At 38.0% G+C, this 14,592-nt stretch overlaps 1 long non-coding RNA gene across 2 annotated transcripts in view; it reads left to right on the forward strand.

The window, feature by feature from the left end:
- Positions 1-757: 757 nt before the first annotated feature.
- Positions 758-14,592, forward strand: part of LOC127518393 (uncharacterized) — a 52,803-nt gene continuing 38,968 nt past the window's right edge. For both annotated transcript variants that reach the window (XR_007931548.1, XR_007931546.1), the window contains exons 1-2: positions 758-950; positions 1,047-1,169. This is a non-coding gene — a long non-coding RNA (uncharacterized LOC127518393). The remainder of the gene's footprint in view (positions 951-1,046; positions 1,170-14,592) is intronic.

Here is a 14,592-nt window from a genome sequence, read left to right on the forward strand (position 1 = left end):
AAATTTACATTTCCTGTATGTTTCCTGTAGATGAGAGTGTTATTTCATCTACAGAAAGCAGCCCGGCTCTCTGTGAAGAGAGAGAAACACCAATATCAATATTTAATATGACTAATTAAGAAATTTTGATTTGTTGGCAACTTTTACAGGTGATTTAACTATGATTCTTGCAGACAGGGCAGCACACCAGCAACGTTTTCACCTTTCTGTCCATGATTTTGGGCAGCACTTTCTTTTGGGAGAATGAGACCAACAGCATTCAAAAGTAAGACAGACTCACTTTTTGAATCTTGAGGAACATTTATTCATTTATTCAAAATTTATAACAAAATTCCATAAAAGTACATGACATCCAGATCACATGCAAGACTTATGAATAATATAATGGAATTTTAATAAGAAACTTGACCAGTTGATTAATTTTATCAAATGGATTTAATGGAATTAAACATGCTTAATCTAATTTGTTAATGCATTTGGCATCCCCATTTAAAAGTCAAATCTAACTACATTAAATACATATATGTATATAGATAAGCAGCTGAAATGAAAACTAATATATACTAAGCTTTCTACATGCTATTCTCTGTTGTCTTGTTTTTTCCATATATTACTTTGTTACTCAAATCCGCCTCCTTAAGAGAACAAAATCTATTCCCTTATGTGGGTGGGTGTAAGGTTGTCTGCCTTGCATGGCATGGTGGTCTCTGTTGAAAACCTTGTTCTGTTGCTGTTTGTGTGCTTTTTTTAGGAAAGAGGGTACTTGAACCATTTCTCCTGTCCGATTTGCCATGTCTGGAAGGCTTGCAGATAAATAGATGGAAGAAAGAAATGAAAAACAATAGTTGACTTCTCATGTGGAAAGTATCAGCACATACCTGTGAGCCTCCTAACGCCAACAGCCACTTGTCTTCTGGAATTGAGTTCCTATGTGGTGTCTTTACACTGAGGTAAGGCCTGACTGAGACGGATCTTAAAATGGGCGAATGCTGAGTCACGCTGACAGACTCTAGCGGCCATGATCTCCTCATTGATTATCTGTACAGCATGCTGTGGCAGGAGGCCAGGAAGACCAGCAAACAGAAGGGCACAGGAAGGAAGAGAGAGAGTGTGTTATCTCATCTACAGGAAGCGGCCCGGCTCTCCGTGAAGACGCCAATATCAATCAGGTTTACCCACCACTCATATCTCGTAAAATGCAAATGCCGTTCCTCTGAGCCGTGAACCTTAATTAGAGCAGAATTACGCAAATCAAATATTGTTTTATATATTACGCCGTGAAATTGGGTTTAATTATGACATCAGTGCTGAAGCTCGCTATGCATTGTCCTCATATGCATATAAATGATTAGGTATATTGGTTTGACAGCTGTCCGCTCCCTTTGCAAGCGGGCAGAAGTCTCTGTTGTTTGAAGAGGTCTCTGATCTTACTCAGCTCCTCAGAATACGGGATAATCCCGTGTTGTCTGCAAGCTCCCAGTCTGCGTCTTTAGTAGATATGTTGCATCTTTTAAACACAGGCGAGCTGCAGCTTCACGCTTCGGTTCAAAACACATGGTGGGGGGTCGATTAAACACAAACACATACACTCTGTGTGCTGAATTGTTTTTTTTTCTCTGGACGATCCTAGTTTGTGCTCTCCTCTACCCCAGGCGAGTATAGCCCATGTGATTGGATATCCTTAATCATGCTGCCTCTAAATTGGTTTTGGAGAAAGGGAGATAACTTCTAAGTATGCAGTAGCCCCACTGGGTTGCACAGATATGCAGCATTGGCATACCCATCTATTTTTTTAACGATTGTTATTTTTATGGGATTTTCTGCCTCAAATTGTACAGGAGGATCAACAGGAAGTAAAGTGAATAGGAAATTATTCAAACATTGGAGAATGTGTGCTTCCTACCTGGATGTGTGTGTATTCTTGACTCAAACTGTACTTATATCTGGTATTGCTATTCCTGCTAATGTGATAATCATGGAAAATTTCAGTCATCAAGATCATATTTATACTACATACTTAAAGGGATAGTTCACCCAAAAATGAAAATTCTGCCATCATTTACACACTCTCAGGTTGTTCCAAACCTATATAATTTTTTTTGTTATGTTGAACACAAAGGAAGATATTTTAAAGAATGTGGGAAACTGAACAGTTCTGGGGCACCATTGACTTCCATAGTACTTTCTTTTTTTTTTTACTACTATGGAAGTCAACGGTGCCCCAAAGTGGCCTGGTTACAAACTTTCTTCAAAATATCTTCCTTTGTGTTCAACAAAACAAAGAAATTTTTACAGGTTTGGAACAACTTGAGGGTGAGTAAATGATGACAGAATTGTAATTTTTGGGTGAACTATCCCTTTAATGTATGTACAGTACTTTACTGGTGACGAGAATGTACATAAAGTACTTTAGAATATTTAAGAAAATATGCTAATATTGGGACATAATCCCTTTTTTATGAACAGTTTACATTTATAAACTATTACAGCAGTCTTGCATTTGCATTTAACACTTTTTTTTTTTTTTTTTTTGACTAAACAAAAACAGAACAATCAAAACATTTCCCTTCTACAGCGCAAGGGGTTGTGGGCAAAATTAGCTCTCACAATGATTTGGGGCACACTGATGCATAATATATAGGACAAATAATATGCAAATTATAATGCAGCACTTGTGTCAGCCTCCCACAGTGATGCTCATTGATTTAAGCTGTGGCAATTGACCTTTTGCTATCCCTTCTTGGTAGCTGTTACTTGCCTCACAAAGCATCCTATAAATGAACGGATATTATTCTTATGTGGAGTGGAATGAAGTGTGACATTGTGAAGCATTTTTAATCTGCTTTCTTTGAAAGATATTGTTAAATTACACCATAATATGAATGAAAACTGAAAATCAGACTACAAGTGACTACAAGTGATAACATAAACATTGAAAAGAATTGTTTCTAATGTTTCTACAATGCATTTACTGTGATTTAATATTGTACACAGGGTATATTATACACCTGAAAGATTACACAAGATAAGAGATTCATATTCAGAATATTGTCCTAGATGTAAAACAGAGGATGGTACATTATTGCATATGTTTTGGACCTGTTCGGAACTTGAAACCTATTGGAGTAATATAATACAAACCATTGACAAGATTATTAATATTAAGCTTACATTTGATCCGAGATTTATGTTATTGGGAGATGAATCATCCTCCAACTTGGGGTGGTTAGAAAAGATAGTTAACTTTTATACTGAACTGAATCTGTAAATTATGTGAAAATAATAAGTATATTGATAAAAAAAAAAAATGCATTTGCTGTTAACTCTTTAGTTCTATTACTATTGTGTTATTTACCTGTATGATCTGAATCAGTATTTAGATGAATTAACATTAAAGATATAGTTCACCCAAAAATGAAAATTCTTTTATCCTTTACTCACCCTCATGTCATTCCAAACCTGTGACTTCATTTTTTGGAACACAAAAGAAGATATAGTTTGAAGAATGTTTAAACTGTTTTGTCCATACAATGAAACTCAGTATAGAGTCCAAAACAACACTGGAGTCCACTGACTTTCATAGTAAGGACACACACAAAAAAAAAACTGAGATGTGAAAAATATCTTCAACTTGAGGGTGAGTAAATAAGGAAGTCATGCTTACTGTTGGTTGAGCTATTCAAATTAATGTATTAACATTAACATTATTTTGCCTTTTGCAAATGTAGGTGATTTTAATTAGGAGTGAAACATTTTTAATCCATAGCATGTACAGTACTGCTAAAGATTATATATACACACACATTATATACATTATATATTACAGTAACATATTTTCCAGTAAGGTCTGTAAAATTCAGTTAAAAAACCATACAAACACACTTCCATAGACTTACATTAGATAAGCCGTCCCATATTTTCACAGCTAACGATTCGCTCTGTGATGGAGAGCTGTTTTTATTAGCGCTTTGATGGTGAACTGGATGTATTGGGTGGGTGAAAGCTTCAGGGGGGAGCCATTTTAGGTTGGTAACATGATTTTGCGTGACCCCAGGGGGCATGAGGAAATGGTTTCCGTTTGGGAGAAAGCACGTGGCAAACTACTCATGGACAGCCCCGGGCTCTAAGTCTTTATGTAGCATTCATCATATCCGTGAGCCCGGTGATACCATGCATCATAACAAATAAAGCAACTACAATGCACCACAACAGATATATGAGGGAAGAGAGAAATTGAGTGTAGAAAAGAGTGATAAAGATAAAAAACAGAACTCCGAGAGAAATAGAGATTTAGTGAAGAGTGATGGCAGTGATGAAGAGTGAGAGCGAGGATAGGTATTGTTTTCAGTCATTTATTTCTTTAAACAGTTGAATTTTGCAAACATCAGACAAAGCGAGAGAGATTGTGAGAGAAACGGAGTGAGAACAATAGATTTCAGGCCTGTAGTCATATGTTTTCTCACACTGTTCCTTCCTCTCAACGCTGTGTGTAAACCACAGCGTGTGTGATTCAACTTACTAAACTCTGCCCTTCAGCTCCTCTGAATATTGATGATTTTCGAGTTTTTCTACCATCAGTGAGGCTGATTCATTGCTTACAGCATTCTAACCAAACAGAAATCATCTTTGATCTGCACATTTTGAAAAACATCTCCCAACATGGATTTTGCTCGCTGTTATTGGTAAACTAAAAGCGATCTTGTCTCTGCAAATGCTGTTTTTGTTATAATGGAACAGTTCATCCAAACATAGAAAATTCTTTTTTTTTACTCACCTTCGTGTGTTTTGTTTATTCTGTTGAGTGCAAAGTCAAATATCCATGAAGAAATGAAAAAAGTGTGCAACATTGATTATAATGTAGTGTAGACAGTTTAGTTGATTATAATGAGACCGTCATTGATTGTAATCAAGGAGGTTTGTAATACCTGGATATACAGTACTTAGCATAAATGAGTACACCCCCACTTAAAGTTAACAAATTCAGCAATTACTCTTTACGTAGAAGACATATTAGGGTTCCTTAAAGAAATAATTTCCCAGCAAGTCTCCTTCCTCAATTGCCAAAGAAGTATGTCAGTATTAATCAGGAAAAATATGCTTTTTGCAGCCACATGGTGCAGTTATGACATCTACTAGCAGGGGCTAACAGGGCTAACCAGACAAATCTTGACCCCTTCACTGAAATGGTATCTTTTTTTGTTGTGTCATAATCTGTTATATTGTATTTTTCTGTTCGTATTAAATGGTTCTCTCATGTATTCTGAATAGTCAAACAGACCAAACTTGTGTTTCTTTTCTCAATAAATAATAAAAACAAACACCTTGTCATTGATATTCTTTTGTCATTCAGGCTGTTCTGGGTCCATTGTGACAGACGTCTGTTTAGCACTGTGTGTTTGGACCTGATGGGCCACACTGCACTCAAGTCAGTGAGACAGAGCGGTATTAAGCAGAGCGCTATGGGAATCGGTGCTGCGGGGACTGTGCTGGGGTCAGCGTGAAGCAGATTTTAAGTGATGTGATGAGGGAATTGCTGATCCGCACGGGCCACATTAGCGTCTGCCCCTGGGATTTCAGCACTGTGCTCAAGGTCAAGACACGGGACAGAGCTGAGAGCTTTCAAACAGAGGAGAGAAAACCTTCTGTCTTTCTCTCACATCCCTCTTTTCTACTGATACTCTCTCAGCGTACTCTCACTCTCATTCCCAACACTCTATGCAACTTCCTACTGTCCTAACTATGTTTCTGAATCATAATGCTCCCCTTCTGTCTTCTTTTCTTCTCTTCTCATATCCTCTTTTTCTTGACCATTTTTGTATAATGACATGGGTATGGCATAGGTATTCCAAGGAGAGGGTGACTTATGGAGACATTTCCCCATGTTCCCATTTTTCAAAAGGCTTATAAATCATACAGAATGAGTTTTTTTGAGAAAGTAAAAACGTGCACAGTTTTCTGTGATGGGTAGGTTTAGGGGTAGGGGTAGTGTAGGGCGATAGAAAATACAGTTTGTACAGTATAAAAACTATTACGCCTATGGAATGTCCTCACAATTCACAAAAACAAACCTGTGTGTGAATGTGCTTGCCAAATTTGAGTGTTGTACAGTGCCTCTCTCTGTGATACTTAAAGGAAAAGGGCTGAACACACACCCTGATTTTCTTTCCTTAATCATGGCTCCTTCTCACCCTATACTGCAGAAAAAGCAGTGAGCCATCCACTCAAAATCTGAAAGAGATGAGAAAAGAGAGAGCAGCATCTAATGGAGGCTGGAAAGGCAAGAAAGCAATATTTGAAAAAGCTGAGCGAATGTTGGGGAGTAATTAACTAAAACTATTGACTTATACTGACTACATTTTTCAGTAGCGTGACGGTAGTTTCGTTTTTCTAGTGGCTAACTTTTCCCAATAAGTGTTGCATGAGCAAATGCTACAAATGGTGTTTTTAAAGTCACGTTGTGTTGTACAGTTGAGCGAGCTGAGGGAATAATCAATCGTCTCTCTTATAAGTAGTGTTGAAATTTGTGATTCATTGTAGCGTTGAATTGCAGTGAATCAGTGTGTTCCTATAGCTTAAACAATGAAGAATAGTGCTTTGGATAAAATCGTCTCTCATATGCATAAATGTAAATGAACTGGTTCATCCTAAACGGTCCTCTCTCTTATATGTAGCTTCTTTTATATAGAGGAACATTTAGTTAACTGCTTATGTTCATTAATATGCTTTCAAGTTTCAGTCACATAAATTATAGTTCATTAGGGCCCTGAAAGGGCGGATGCCCTATTGTTTTCCTTAGGTTTTTTTTTTCTCGAGACCTTTCGGGAACTTTTGGGTCCCTTAACATGCTCAAAAACTCTTAAAACTTTGCACACACATTGGAATCTTTGGCCATCAGGGCCAGGCACAGGTTGTCATTTGTTTTTGTTGTCATGTTTTTGATATCTCGAACGGTTTTGCCGTGGCGTTGAAACACATTTTTGGTGAGAAAAGGGAAACAGGAAGTGTGTTATAACTTCAGCAAACATTAAATGATTTTGATGAAACTTCTGCTGTGTTTTCTTTGTAGGAGGCGGATTACATGGATTGGCAGCAAGAAGTGTGTCACTTTCAAAATGCTTTGAAATCGCCCTCTTTTTGCTTCAAATTTCATCAGTATAATGTCAAAACATGGCAGATGCACACCTGTGAAAGGATTCGTGATATCTTGAATACTGTTGTCATGGCAACGCATTAAACTTTAATATTCTTTATGGGGGGTTCTGAGGCACTTAGTATGCTTCAAATTGCATGAAACTAGACAGACACATCCAGTTGCCAGCCAGTAGACATGGGCAAAGCCTTAAAGACGGACGTGGAGGAGGGGCTTTATAGCACCACCTTTTGTCTAAAGTTTTGGGATTAGTTTTACCTACAGTCACCAAACTTGGTACATATGCTCTCATCAAGCCGGACAACTTTCTAATTTACATTCATTACCTCAGACCAACAGGAAGTCAGCTATTTTTGTTTGAATGTGGATTTTTTGGACCAAGTTCTCTCTTTTTAATTACTGCTCCAAAGACCATCATACAGTTCACACCAAACTTTTTGAACATGAAGTCAAGACATTGATGATGCTAAATTGCAGACGGATATCGGATATCTCAAATGGTTTGGCCGTGGCGAGGCAACATATTTATGGCGAAAAAGGGAAACAGTAAATGTGTTATAACTTCTGCAAACATTGACTGATTTTGATGAAACTTCAGCTGTGTGTTCATTGTGGGAGGCTGATCACATGGATGTGACTATTGTGAGTCAAAGTCATAGTGGCACTAACTGGCAACAGGAACTTCAAATGCTTTGAAGTCGCCCTCTTATCTTTACCCGATTTGCTTCAAACTTATATATATCAGAATAATGTCAACACATGGCAGATGTAGACATGTAAAAGGATTCTTGATATCTTAAATACTGTTGCCATGGCAACACGTCAAACTTTTATAATATTCTTGGGTGTTTTTGAGGCTCTTAGCATGCTTCTCAAACTGCATGAAACTCGACACACACATCAAAGTTTTCGGCCAGTAGACATGGGCAAAGCCTTAGAAATGAACGGGGTGGAGGGGCTCTATAGGGCAACCTTTTGACAAAAGTTGAGGGTTAGTCTTACCTACAATCACCAAACTCAGTACATATATTGTTCTCATCAAGCCGGACAACTTTCTAATTTACAGACATTAGCTCCGACCAACAGGAAGTCAGATATTTTGGTTTGAATGTGGATTTTTTGAATAATCAGGCTCTGAGTTTTTAAATACTCCTCGTAGGAGATTCATGCTATTGCCACCAAACTCAGTCAACATGAAACAAAGACACTGAAGATGCTAAATTGCAAACAATTATAGGATATCTCGAACAGTGTTGCCATGGTGAGGGATTAAATTAAGGACAAAAAAAGGAAATTTACTGTATGTGTCCCATATCTTGTGAAATCATTGTTTGATTTAAATTAAATTAAGATTGTATGTTGGCCGCCATGCACAGGCTTCCTTAAGCCAACGGGGTGGCTGTGGCATCGGGGCTTGGGCCCGTCATCGTTGCTTGCAGCTATACAGTATTTCTAGTTGTATTTAGTGTATATAGTTTTTACCAATTCAAGTTTGATGAGTTATTCATTCAAAATGTTTTTATACCATAAAAACAATGTTATAGGATAATATATTTAAGAAGATATTATCCCCTTATAAGTAGTTTCAATGAAGTTAGCTACTTTTTTGCTAGTATCTTGCTGTGTAGTTAACTATTTTTGAAGAGTTGTTTTGTGACAGCACAAACTTTTGTCCTTCTTTCCAGATTTATCTCCTGAAAAAAAGGCCCTGATAATCTCACGTGTCTCCTCTAGAGTTTCAGAAAAGATTTCAACAAGATGTGTCTCAAACTGTGCTCCGATTTACCCAGATACCAAAGTCTGCAGTCAAGAGTCAGATATCGCAATATGAACTCAAATTCATCAAAACACCAAATTACTATATCCACATTCATTTTATCGCTCTATAATCTTACTGTAGTTCAACAATGATCTGATTCATGCTTATTTCTAAGAATAAATCTGAAGCGAAGTTGATAAGGATGCCATCATTTACCCACCCTCATGTTGACTCAAACCTGTATGATATTTTGTCTTCTGTAGAACACAAAAAAAGACATTTTGAAAAATTTGAAAAGTGTTTTTGTCAATATGAACATCATTTGGGTCCAGTGCTGTTTTGTCCTCACTAATTTCCATTGTATGGGCAAAAACATTTTTCAAAATCGTATTTTATGTTGCACAGAAGTAAGAAAGTCACACAGGTTTAGAACAACATGAAGGCAATTAAATTATGACAGAATTGTTTGTAGTTCTGATCTGTTTCATATAATACTAGGCCATAAGAGCAACCTCAAAAATGTTCTGCTGGGCTTGCATGGCAAGACAGCTGTGAAAGTGAAGAAGCAGCTCTTGTCTGATGTTGCTGGACAGATGTTTCAGTGTGTTCTGTGCTCTCAAATTCTCTCCAGTTCAAACAGGAGCACACTCAGTGCATGCTACCCCTTTTCAGATGTCAGTTATCTTCCACTTTATCTCTTTTTCTTTCTCCTCTTCTGTCTTTTACAACAAACTAGCACCATCTTAGCCTCAACGTATCTCTGTCATTTCCCCTCTCTCTCTCTCTCTCTCTCTCTCTCTCTCTCTCTCTCTCTCTCTCTCTCTCGCTTTCTATACCTACTGTATGTAGCCTGGGATGCTTAGATCGCTGTATCTCTTTTTACACCAACCTGTCAGCTCTCACCGTTGCCGTGGCGACGCACCATTGTCATGGCAACCCAGACGGGCTGGGGGGGGGGGTGGATGGGGGGAGGCAGAGCAGGACCGAACGCAAAGAAATATGAAAGAGAGAGACAGCAGAGAGTGGAGAAAGTCACCAGTCTTTTCTCATTAAACGATAAAGAAGGCACACGGCTTCTAATCAGCGTTCCACTGCCGGTTTATCAGCACAAAATATCAGGCCGCCATCTCCTCTGAGTAAATAGCAAAGGGCCAGTCCATTTGCTTGTATAATGGCCACCATTATTAATAGTGATGCCGGTATTAACTCGCGCGGTTGTGCCTTGTTTTCTTCCCCCAGAAGTGAGAACCGAAGCGCAAGGGAGACGGAGAGGAAAAAGCACTCATCAGGTCTGGTTAGGAATCTTTTATTTTCCATTCCCCCGTATCCTGTTGAAGACAGAGGTGGCTGGGGTTTCAATCGGCCTTTAACAAGTGAGACGGGATGCAGGTCAGTGGTTCTGTATAAATACGTTTAACCCCATTACCGGCCGGTGTGAACGTGAATACTGGGATACTGATTCAGCAGCCAGCCTTATGTCCCAAGGGAAACCCTTCACACACACACACACAGGAACGCACATCACCTTACCTCCGTGCCAGAATAAAGTGTGAGCCAGGCATGGAAAATCAATGTCAGATCAATTTTCCTTATTTCCCACAGATGGAGCAGCACGCATGGCTCACCAGACTCACTCTCTCGCTCTTTTTCTCCCTCTATCTCTCTTTAAAGTGGGCACTGTATGTTGAAATAGTGCCCTAATAGAAATGCATTAAAAAAACTTCCGAGCCATGTACCGAATGTGTGGGGGAGAAATAAAAACAGATAAGCTATTACAAAGATTGATGGCTACACTGAAGCAACGAGTCTATTCGTGGTCGGGCTCGTGTGAAGTTATGCACAATGCTTCCTCACTGAGCTGCTTCCCAACAAGGTCCTCAATCACAAAAAACCTTTTGCTTGCTTATTTTAGTAGGACCTCTGTGTGACATTGGCTCAGGTTGTGTTGAAGACTCTTTGGTTCTTCTCTGATGTCAATTTGAAAAGCGCAACGCTAATTGAACCCATGTGTCTAACGGGGTCAGGACCATCTTCTTTTGATATGTTAACAAGGTCAGCCTGAAGGACAGTAGAGCACATGGGTTCAACTCATTTTGCTACGACTGAGCAATCAAGAGTCCTGAAATCTGCCCTCTTTGATTTCAATCTAAATCCCATGTATTAAAATATGTGTTATAGCCTGATGTATATGGTTGTACATTTCAATGAACCTTTAAAGCTTAAAGCAATGATTTAAGACTAAGAAAGTCTTAGAGTAGAAAATAATGTCTTAACAGCAGCAATTTTTTTAGCTCAGATAATTGATCTTGGAAGAAATGTTTGAATCTATATTGAATTTTAAATACAGACTTTATCTTGTCAAATCGGAGCACAGTTTAATATTGTTGAGATCTCTTCTAGAGAAACCCTAAAAGAAAAACAAGGGTCTTTTTCACAGGAGAAAATTCTGAGAAGCTGACAAGAAAAGTCTGTATTTGATCTTCATTAGTTTTTCATTGCTCTCTAGAATGAACAACTGGCTCTGGTACTTTGGTACTGATATGAATCCAACACCTTAGGTTACTGATGAGATTTGGTAGCTTTTGATGGTCTTCTTATTAAGACTTATTAATGTACAAAATACGACATTTCATACTTGGTGAGCTTATGATGATAATTGGTCTTTTTACTTATGGTGATAATTAAAGTAAGGCCATGAAAAAAAGTGCAAATTATTTTACTTTAACTACATGTCCCATCTTGATTTGACTAGTAGCTAAATTACCAAATTAGTTAAGCAGTATTTTTATTTATAGTATTTAAACATATTTAATTAATCTCACACGTTTCATTCTTCTTGTAACAGTCCAGATTGCTAAAATGTGCTGTACTTTGTAGTCCAGGTCAGGTACAATACTGTTCAGTAGTTTGAAGGGTTTTTTGAAGTAAGTCTCTTATGCTCACCAAAGCTGCATTTAGTTGATCAAAAATACAGTAAAAACAGTAATACTGTGAAATATTATTACAATTTAAAATAACTGTTTTCTATTTTAATATATATTAAAACATAATTTATTTAAAATGTAAATGTAATTTACTATAATTACATATTATTATCAATGTTGAAAACAGTTGTGCTACTTAATATTTTTGTGAAAACCACGATACATATTTGAAAGTGTTCTTTGATGAATAAAAAGTTCAAAAGAACAGCATTTATTTGAAAGAGAAATCAGTAACACTTTAGTTTTAGGGTCCAATTCTCACTATTAACTAGTTGCTTATTAGCATACATATTATTAGGATATTGGCTGTTTATTAGTACTTATAAAGCACATATTAATGCCTTATTCTGCATGACCATATTCTATATCCCTTAATCATATCCAATATGCAAACTTAACAGCTACCTTACTAACTATTAACAAGCAGTAATAAGGAGTTTATTGAGGCAAAAGTCATAGTTAATAGTTAGTTATTAGTGAGAATTGTACCCTAATCTAAAGTGTGACCAAGTATTCATTTCTTTAGGGTCTTATACTGACACCAATATTTTAAATGATAATGTACCAAATTTTTCGAAATTGTATTTTATATTGTAATATTAATTTTTAGTATTGGAATACCATACAACCTTATTGCAACCATACTCTTCTAAGAACCTATCAGACATCAACCTGTTGTAATATTTCCACACAATTCAGAGCTCGCATCGTGTGCAGTCATGTCTGCTATCTTACATAGTCGGGGTGGAAAAATGACTGCTTGTAGTATGCTGAATCGGATTTGTTTGAATCCTCCTTGGTCCTTGGCTGTTGATTTTGTTTCCTTTTATGGGCGGAGAACGTTGGAGGCCTCGGCATGTCGGGGAATGAGAGAAGGGCACGGTTTGTTTGGACTACAAGAGAGGATGAAAGGCTTCGGAGGTCAAGTGGTGTGTTCACACCAGAACTCCACTGCAGCGACTTATGATAATCTGTAGAGCGTGAAAAAAGGAGCAAGAGAGGGAGGAATGGGGTGCTGGGGTAGAATAGATGGGGAGAAAAAAAATAGAGAGAGAGAGATCCCTGGCAGGGTTCATTTTGTGGGGGCTGCTGTTGCGAGCTCACTACTGCCGATGTGCTTTGCCTTTTAATGTGGCTGTTTTGAAAGAAGACAAACTCCCTGTTTGCTGCCCTGCTTTGTAGGGAGGTAATTATGTTTGTATGCACAAAGGAAACGCTATAATACTAAAATACACCAAACCCATTCAAAAGCACCAATTTTTCCCTTCTACAACCCCCCACCCACACACATTCACAAACACTTTAACATGTCTTTCATTCTCTTCATAACTCTGACATGCCAGCAGTCTGCCATGCTGCTCACCACCAAATAATTCGGCCAGTTTGTGCCCACTTAAGGTTTTTCTCTTTTTCGCCATTCCCTCATTTTTCTCTTCTGATGAAACACGACGAGTACTTTCCGGTCATTCCAACCAGCCGGTTAATTACAATAAATTAAGCACTCTGATTTAATTAACCTTTTTAGAATTGGTTTGCTGGCATTGCAGTGGGTGGGTTCTTACATCCTGTTGACATTGTACGCAACAGCGAAGGACATCGTTCAGTTTTGCGTGAGGGCGACTCCAGGGCCACATGATAATGGACTAGCTGTGAGAACAGGAGGAGATGTTCCTGGCTAATACTGTGGAATGGGTGGGGGGGGGCAATAAGCACATTTTACAGCAATAAGCACCTTGCAGTGGTATTAACATAGCTTTTTTTAAAATGTGCCATGGTTTGAGAAAGATAACATGATATTTAAAATATAAGCGTCTTAAAGGCACAACATGTAATTTTTCGCCACTAGAGGTTGCCTATTCAAAACAAAGGCGTAGCTTGACGATGCAGAGATTGAGCGCGGAATCAAGGGAGGTGTTGTCTTCACCTCACAGCTGGTGGAAAAGAATACGACGGGACCCGGGCAGAAATCATGTTCATGGATGAGATTATTAATGTTACTGTAGTATGACGCAGAATAGGGCTGAGTGTTGTGGGAGCGTAACGAGGCCGCTGGAGCGATTGCTAATGAGAGACGATCGCGACACATACCTCGAGAGCAGCAGAACTTTTATTATGCCGCAGACGACCGCTTCTTCCAGTCAAGCGTATGTGGGGTAACTCAGCACAGTTTGTTGAAAATTATGTTAAATCATTACTCTGTGCATTTGCCCGGCGGCTGCTAAGACACTTGTTGCACATCGCAGTAAGATAGATCGATATTAGAATATCATATAATCAAGAAAATGAGATTCAAACAATAAGACTAAACGTGTTGAGCTATATAACACTGATTAGTTTTCTGCCTATAAATGTATCCAAACAGTTGTTCCCTTGTCTAACAAATCATAAAATATATTAAAGCATCTTTGGTGTTTCCATATTTTCTACAAAATAAAACCGGAACACAGGTATGATGTCATTGATAGGCGACGCACGGACACGCTCCAGGTCCTGGTTAAAATGGCTTATTTCTCTGGATTCTTAGAAACATTCAAGTCAAAAAAATATATTGTTCTAGGGTTAGGGTTAATTTCAGCTTTATTTCAATTACTGAAAATGATTTTTAATAACAGCACCAGATTAGTTCACCTAAAATTTTAAATCCTGTCATTGATTCTTCATGTAATTTCAAACCAAGCTGAACGTAAGAAATACATTTT

The sequence above is a fragment of the Ctenopharyngodon idella genome, chromosome 9 (assembly GCF_019924925.1).
Source record: "Ctenopharyngodon idella isolate HZGC_01 chromosome 9, HZGC01, whole genome shotgun sequence".
NCBI classification, from domain to species: domain Eukaryota; kingdom Metazoa; phylum Chordata; class Actinopteri; order Cypriniformes; family Xenocyprididae; genus Ctenopharyngodon; species Ctenopharyngodon idella.